The sequence below is a fragment of the Eriocheir sinensis genome, chromosome 27, assembly GCF_024679095.1.
Source record: "Eriocheir sinensis breed Jianghai 21 chromosome 27, ASM2467909v1, whole genome shotgun sequence".
NCBI classification, from domain to species: domain Eukaryota; kingdom Metazoa; phylum Arthropoda; class Malacostraca; order Decapoda; family Varunidae; genus Eriocheir; species Eriocheir sinensis.
The window spans coordinates 9,925,905-9,934,807 of record NC_066535.1 but is presented as its reverse complement, the minus strand read 5'-3'; positions in this window follow the sequence as shown (position 1 = coordinate 9,934,807).

The window sequence follows — 8,903 nt, the reverse complement described above, 5'->3', positions numbered from 1 at the left end:
GTGCATGACTCTACATTTTTCTTCATTGAACTGTAGCGCCGCTTTTTGTTCCATTCCTGTAGCTTGGTGAGGTCTTCTTGTAGGATATCCACAGTCGAGGGGTTTAAGGGCCCAGACAGCGGTGGACGGAACAGACGAGCGGAGCGGGACAACATTACCAAGTTAGCTCTGTCTGTCTGTCTGTTTGTCTGTCTGTCCATCTGTATCTCTATGGCTGTGTTTCTACCTATTTATCTGTCTGTATATTTCTGTCTCTCTGTCTGTCTGTATGTGTGTTTATCTTTCTGCCTGTCTGTATGTCTGCCTGTCCATTTCTATATATGTCTGTCTGTTTGTCTGTCTCTCTCTCTCTCTCTCTCTCTCTCTCTCTCTCTCCGCGTGCACTCAAAGTATTACATGACCGTTTAGTTAAGGTAACAATGATAAGATAGCGAGTGTAAACAAACACACACACACACACACACACACACACACACACACACACACACACACGGTAGATAAATGTCTGGGTATGTGAGAATGTACGAGTGTGCGTCACAAAGTATTTAACCTGCGTGATGCGGAAATTAATGGATCTCTCTCTCTCTCTCTCTCTCTCTCTCTCTCTCTCTCTCTCTCTCTCGTGGTTAACTTTTTTTCTTCTTCCTTTTCCTTTTTTCTTTCTTTTTTCTTCTTACACCAATAGAACACAAGTCAAATATGAGGTGACGGAAAAGGAATGCAAAAGAAAATATACAGATAGATACTCTTCGCTGGTTTTTTTTCTTTATTTACTTTTCTCTTTCATTCTCCAACCAACAACAAAACAAAAAAAATGAGGAAATAAAATGCGAAACGAAAGGATGGATAAGTAGACTGGCGGAGAGATGAGCAAATTGATATAAGAATACATCAATAAAAGCAAAAGGACGACTCTGTTACTCTTTATACATGTATTTGTCACCTCCAAGTCACCTCCACCACGGTCAAAAGGGAACAAGCAACCAACCACTTCACCACACCAAGTTCGACTCCTTGCCAATCAACCAGGCAGGCAGTCACACCTCGTTCCTCTTCCTTCTCTTCCTATTAAATTTTCTCCTCCTCTTCTTCCTTCTCCTCCTCAAATGTAACTAACTTCGCCTCCCTGCCAGTCAACTAAGCAGGCACTTTCTTTTCTTCCCCTTCCTTCTCTTTCTTCTTTTTCTTCTTCCCCTCCTCTTATTTTTCATCTTTCTTCATAATCAATAAGAAGAAGAAAAAGAAGAAGAAGAAGAAGAAGGAGGAACAACATCAACTACTACTACTACTACTACTGCTACTACTACTACTATTACTACTACTACTACTATTACTACTACTACTACTCAATATATATTTTTCTACTCTTCTCTGCAGTTTCCTCCTCCTCCTCCTCCTCCTCCTCTTTCTGCATCTCTTCCTTCTTTCTCTCTGTACTCACCCTCCTCCGCCGTCCTGAGCTCCTTCAACTCCAATCAACCTCTCGACCTGCAGGAGAAGTACAACAGTTTTAAGATGGTATTATAAGACACATTCACTTCCCACGTCAACTATTTCAATAGGTCAAAGAGGGCGTCAATCGGGTTCTAATGAGTGTTTCTTTAGGTTCACAGTACAGAGGAAGGGTCAGACTACCACCAGGGTCATAAAACTACCCCGGGAAATGCCCACAACTCCTACGAAAGCCTTGTCAAATATGTGAACTTGGGCGACGAAATGTTTTAAAATACGACCCCTAGTCTCCTTGCCACGTCTTTGAGGTTGTAAACGACAAGAATAGCAAAAAAATAATAATAATAATAAATGAATAAATAGATAAAAGAAATAAAAGAAAAAAAAGAAGAAAAGAAAGAAAGACACATACGAACAAGTGCAATATTTATTCTCCTATTGATTGTTGTTACTTTGCCACACACACACACACACACACACACACACACACACACACACACACACACACACACACACACACATTCTCTCTCTCTCTCTCTCTCTCTCTCTCTCTCTCTCTCTCTCTCTCTCTCTCTCTCTCAATACTTATCCAACTGCACTTGACGTAACGCATTAGCAAGTTCATTCGTCCCTTGCATCTCTGAGTTGAATCGCCTTTACCTCTCTCAACCTTCCCTACTTTCCTCCCCCTCCTCCCCCTTCTCCTCCTTCTCCTCCTCCTCCTCCTCCTCTCCTTCTCGCCATTCTTTCTCTTCCTTCCCACGTGCATCACCCTTCCCCCATACCCCCTCCCCCTCCTCGCCCCCCAGACACTGTATAACGTCAGGCTTGTTAGTGTGGCGTAACTCCTCGTGGGATCAATGGGCTTGGATGATCAACAATGCAGAGGTCGTTATGCAGTGGAAAGCGTTGGGGAGCTCTTCACTTCACCCCTCCTCCTCCTCCTCCTCCTCCTCGCCCCGCAGCCATCCATCGGACCCATCCAACTGACACTAACGCCGGATTTTTTCTTTAAACGTCGTATTGGTATGTGTTAACAGTTATGGCGTGGCTCTACGAATTTGGCTTTTTGAATTCCTTTTTTGGTGGTGGCGAGGATGGAGTTGGTTAGAAGGTTAGAAGTGTTGGCTTTTCACCTTCAGTCGACACACTCAATCGTATATATAGAAAGTGAAGTAGAAAAGTGAAGCAAAACCAGATAACCACGGCTTGATAAACGGCCCAAGAAGACAAATCAACCACACTTTTGTTGATTAAGGGCCGCTTTCACAGTCATTTTGTTTGTTTTAATCGTTACCAATAGCTGTTATCGCCACTATAGTATTTCCACGTAAAACTGGCCGATGTGGTAGTGGTGGCTGCAGGGTTAGCCTAGCCCCGCACCTTGCCACACACTCTCAACAGCTCTCCCTTCCCCTGCAGCCGCCACTACCCCATAGGCCAGTTTCACGTGGAAAATTATAGCGTCGATCGCCGCCATTGGTAACGATCAAAACAAACAAAGTGACTGTGAAAGCGGCCCTAAGACATACAAGTTAACGTTCTCAAGCGCATCCGACCTCACAGCAGCTATTTCCACAGGTCACAAAGGGGATTAATAGCGTTTCCTTGAGTGTTTTTTTCTTTCACGTGTATGGTGCAGAGAAGTCTTGTCGAATCATCCCCAGGGTCATAAAGCTACCCATGGAAATACCCACAACTCCCGTGCACGAAAGCATTGTCAAAATAATGTGTGTGTGTGTGTGTGTGTGTGTGTGTGTGTGTGTGTGTGTGTGTGTGTGTGTGTGTGTGTGTGTGTGTGTGTGTGTGTGTGTGTGTGTGAGCCCCAAAATGTTTGAAAATCTCCTGGGCCTTTAGGAGTCATATTTTTATAAACAATTCGGCGCCCAAACACACACATATTTGGCAAGACTTTCACAGGAGTTTGGGGCATTTCCTGGGGTAGTTGTTAACCCTGGTGGTAGCTTGAGCCTTCTTCTGTAGCATGACCTTAAAGAAAAACACTCATAAGAATCCGACTGGTCTCCTTTCCGGCCTTTGGGAATAGATGATGCGAGAGGCGGAAGAGAGTCTCGGCACCTCGTCCTCTCCTCTCCGTCTCCCGCAGCGCAGCGTCTCTTCACGACTCCGTTACCGCAGACACAAAAGGGTTTCCTCGGCGTGCTGTCTGGCAATACTGCACACACACACACACACACACACACACACACACACACACACGTCATCCAATTAGCCTACTATAATCGCGTTCTCCGGTGTCGCTTTTATGCAGGAGTCGAAATTCACATACGGCGGTCAGTTTTTTTTTCTTTTTTCTTGTATAGCATGTCGGACTCTCGCGGTTTCAAGGATCCATTAGCGTGTTACAGTTTGCTTGAAGTTTCCAAAGAATCAACCTTTTGCCATGACGACGAATTAAACAGTGACACAAAAAAAGCTATCTCGGCAGACCTACTCAATGATACATACGCTAGTCCTTAGATTTTTTTTTTTTTTACGTTTCGCCTTTGGCACGGCACCGGTAGGCTTTTTCAGTGGGGCCTAGTGGTCAGCCTCAGCCCTTTCTGACGCAGGCAAGTGTTTATAATGGCTCCATCTTGCTTGGCTCACGTTGTCTCCCGGAACTCATCTTCGATATTTTATTTTAGAGAGAATCTAGAGTCCGGGTTGACAGGTGGCTTCAGGACAGCATGTGGGCAGTCTTAGGCCACTCGGCGATAAATGAGAAATTGCCAGCTTGTTTGTAGTGACGGGCGGGACGCGACCCTACTTCCTCCTGTATGACGAGCCCGCACGCTGACCACTTAACCACTGCCAACACACTTTTGGGAAGGGCTTGCAACTAGAAGAAATGTATTGAGTAGTATATAGTAGTAGTGGTTGTAGTAGTAGTACCAGTAGTAGTAGTAGTAGTAGTAGTAGTAGTAGTAGAAAAAGGAGGAGGAATAGGAGAAGGTTGAGGAAGAAAAAGAGGAGGACAAGGACTATAGAGAGGAAGAAGATGAAGATAAGAGAAGAAAACTGATAACAAAGCAGTAGTAGTGGTAGTAGTAGTAGTAGTAGTAGTAGTAGCAGCTATTGTTGATGTTATGGTAGTACTGGCTTGACTCATGACCCGGAAAAAGAGAGGAAAAAAAGCGATTTCCTACCTTTTGTTATATATACATTACAAGGGACGCAAAAATCGACTCCCTCAATGCACTTATCCCCATGGACGCGGTAATCGGCTCGCTCAATGCACTTGCTCCAGGGTCAGACTCCTTAATGGCCGCAGGAACCCAGTGCACACGAGAGGAGATTATCAGGGAAAGAAAGAATAAGAGGGAGGGAGAGAAAGAGAGAAAAAAATCCCTCCACCACCTAACAATAAACGTATTAGTATCCCGTGAGGAGCTTTGCCATGGAGTCTAAGGAAGGGTGTAGCTGAGAGGATGGCGAAGGGAAGGGAAGGGGAGCGGAAGGGAAGGGAAGGGGAGCGGAAGGGAGGGAGGGAGGGGGAGTCAGTGGTGAGAAAAGGGAAACAGGTAGTGGTGATGATGTTGGGAGTAGAGAAAGGAAACGAAGGAATGAGAGAGAGAGAGAGAGAGAGAGAGAGAGAATATGGTCTGAGTTGAGGACATTTGCACCCCTTAAAATAAGGTACGTGTGTGTGTCTCTCTCTCTCTCTCTCTCTCTCGCACACGCACACATACAACTACTGTGTTTATTACTGCCCACATCAAATCCTCCTCCTCCTCCTCCTCCTCCTCCTAATTCACTTTCCTCGTCTCTACACCCCACGAACTTCTAGGAAAGATGAAGGAGCACGGATGACGATTAAAGGTATAAGGAAAAGAAGAGGGAGAAGGAGGAAGAAGGGGAGGGAGAAAAGGAGTTAGCGCAAAGGGGAAATGGTGGGACTGCAATCGCTGGTCAAGGGAAGGTATTGCTAATTGGATGAAAATGATGATGATGAGGATGATGATGAGGAGGAGGAGATAGAGGAGGAAGGCATGACAAACGGTTTACTCGATGACATGAATTGACAGTGAGGCAATACGTTCAGATAGATAGATAGATATAGAGAGGGAGATAGATAGATAGATTGATAAGGAATGTTAATAATAATAATAATAATAATAATAATAGTGGTGGGGGACACTTAACCTTATATCTCCCCCCTCAATGTGTCAAAAGGGGGGAGTATTGATAGATAGCTTTATACTCTCCCCCTTGATATGAGTCCAAAGGGAAGCTGTTCATGGACAAGGAAAAAAGAAGAAAAAAGACGTGTGAAGCTTGTTACCAGAAAGAAAAAAATGCTTCAACCATCTCTCTTTTTTTTTTTTTTTTCGTGGGCTAATTTGGCACTTTTATTTTTTTTTGTTTTTTTGTCCTAGCTCTGCGTGTTTGTTCCGCTGCCGATCGTCACTTGTTGTTCCGGAACCAAGCGTCGACAGGCGGATTGTAAACCACCACCATCACCACCACCACCATAAATACCATCACCACCACCACCACCACCACCACCACTAACATCATCACCACCACCACCACCACCACCGTAACTACCATCACCACCACCACCACCATCACCATCACTAACATCATCACCACCACCACCACCACCACCATCACTAATATCATCACCACCACCACCACCACCATAACTAACATCACCACCACCACCACCACCACCATCACTAACATCATCACCACCACCACCACCACCACCACCATAACTACCATCACCACCACCACCACCACCACCACCACTAACATCATCACCACCACCACCACCACCATCACTAAGATCATCACCACCACCACCACCACCATCACTAAGATCATCACCACCACCACCACCACCATCACTAACATCATCACCACCACCACCACCACCACCATCACTAAGATCATCACCACCACCACCACCACCACCACTAACATCATCACCACCACCACCACCACCATCACTAAGATCATCACCACCACCACCACCATCACTAAGATCATCACCACCACCACCACCACCATCACTAAGATCATCACCACCACCACCACCACCATCACTAAGATCATCACCACCACCACCACCACCATCACTAAGATCATCACCACCACCACCACCACCATCACTAACATCATCACCACCACCACCACCACCACCACCATAACTACCATCACCACCACCACCACCACCACCATCACTAACATCATCACCACCACCACCACCACCATCACTAAGATCATCACCACCACCACCACCACCATAACTACCATCACCACCACCACCACCACCATCACTAACATCATCACCACCACCACCACCACCACCACCATCACTAAGATCATCACCACCACCACCACCACCATAACTACCATCACCACCACCACCACCACCACCATCACTAACATCATCACCACCACCACCACCACCATCACTAACATCATCACCACCACCACCACCACCACCGTTACCAATGCCTCACCACCACCACCACCACCACCATAACTATCACCACCACCACCACCACCACCATAACTATCACCACCACCACCACCACCATAACTATCACCACCACCACCACCACCACCACCATAACTATCACCACCACCACCACCACCACCATAACTATCACCACCACCACCACCACCACCATCACTAACATCATCACCACCACCACCACCACCATCACTAAGATCATCACCACCACCACCACCACCATAACTACCATCACCACCACCACCACCACCACCATCACTAACATCATCACCACCACCACCACCACCACCATCACTAAGATCATCACCACCACCACCATCACAACCAACAATACCACCACCACCACCACCACCACTAACATCATCACCACCACCACCACCACCATCACTAAGATCAGCACCACCACCACCACCACCATAACTATCACCACCACCACCACCACCACCACCATCACTAACATCATCACCACCACCACCACCACCATAACTAACATCACCACCACCACCACCACCACCACCACTAACATCATCACCACCACCACCACCACCATCACTAACATCATCACCACCACCACCACCACCATCACTAACAAAATCACCACCACCACCACCACCACCACCATCACTAAGATCATCACCACCACCACCACCACCATCACCATCACTAACATCATCACCACCACCACCACCACCACCATCACTAACATCATCACCACCACCACCACCACCATAACTAACATCACCACCACCACCACCACCACCATCACTAACATCATCACCACCACCACCACCACCACCATCACTAACATCACCACCACCACCACCACCACCATCACTAACATCATCACCACCACCACCACCACCACCATAACTAACATCATCACCACCACCACCCCCACCACCACCACCTGCCCCAAGACAACAGGTGGGGATCCTGAATAATTAAACCGAGCAGAGGAGGAGGAGGAGGAGAAGGAGGAGGAGGAGAAGGAGGCGGAGGAGGAGGAGGAGGGTATCCAAACCTAACTTACCCCCAATTAGTGGTAAAAGGAAAGATGGATGTCAGAATTCAGTTTAAGTAATAGTAGTAGTAGTAGCAGTAGTAGTAGTAGTAGTAATAATAATAGTAGTAGTAGTAGTAGTAGTAGTAGTAGTAGTAGCAGCAACGGTAGCTGTAAATATAACGAAAGCAAGAGTAATAACAGCACCGGGCATTGATACCTGTCATTACGGAACACAGCGGAGCAAGGGTGAAGCAACACGGAGCATGGCTGGCTGACAGGTGGTGGTGGTGGTGGGGGGGGGAGGGGGGGGGGGAGGTGCGGGCGTCACAGACATATGTAATTGGCTCTGCTCACCCCCCCCCCCTCCTCACTACTACTACCACTACTATCATTACTACTACTACTACTACTACTACTGCTACTACTACTACTACTACTATTATTGCTACTGCTGCTGCTACTACAATCACTACTTCTACAATCACACTGCTACTTCTGCTATATGTGTGTGTGTGTGTGTGTGTGTGTGTGTGTGTAACTTGAAAGCTCCCCACCGAAAAACGTCAAATCTATATGACAAAACACACACACACACACACAAACAACCCCCACCCCCATACACACACACACACACAGCCCCTTCCCACCCACCCCACACTAATCAACACCATTTAACCTTCTGCTGCTAACACACAAAACTGACCAGGTGAAACAACGGTAATTACACTTCTTTACCTGTCGTTTACCTGCCCTTCTCCCCTGGACCCTCTCTAAGCTAAGCGAATAAAACCTTGTATATCAGGTGGACAGTGGAGGGAGAGGGAGGGAAGAGAGGGGAGGGGAAGGAGGGAGGGGGCAGCGTAGGGCGAAGTATATTGCAAGCATTCACCTCTAAATAAATGATAACAAGGAGAGAACATGCAGTTAATCATAAGGGTAATGCTGTAATTGAGTTTCTCTATT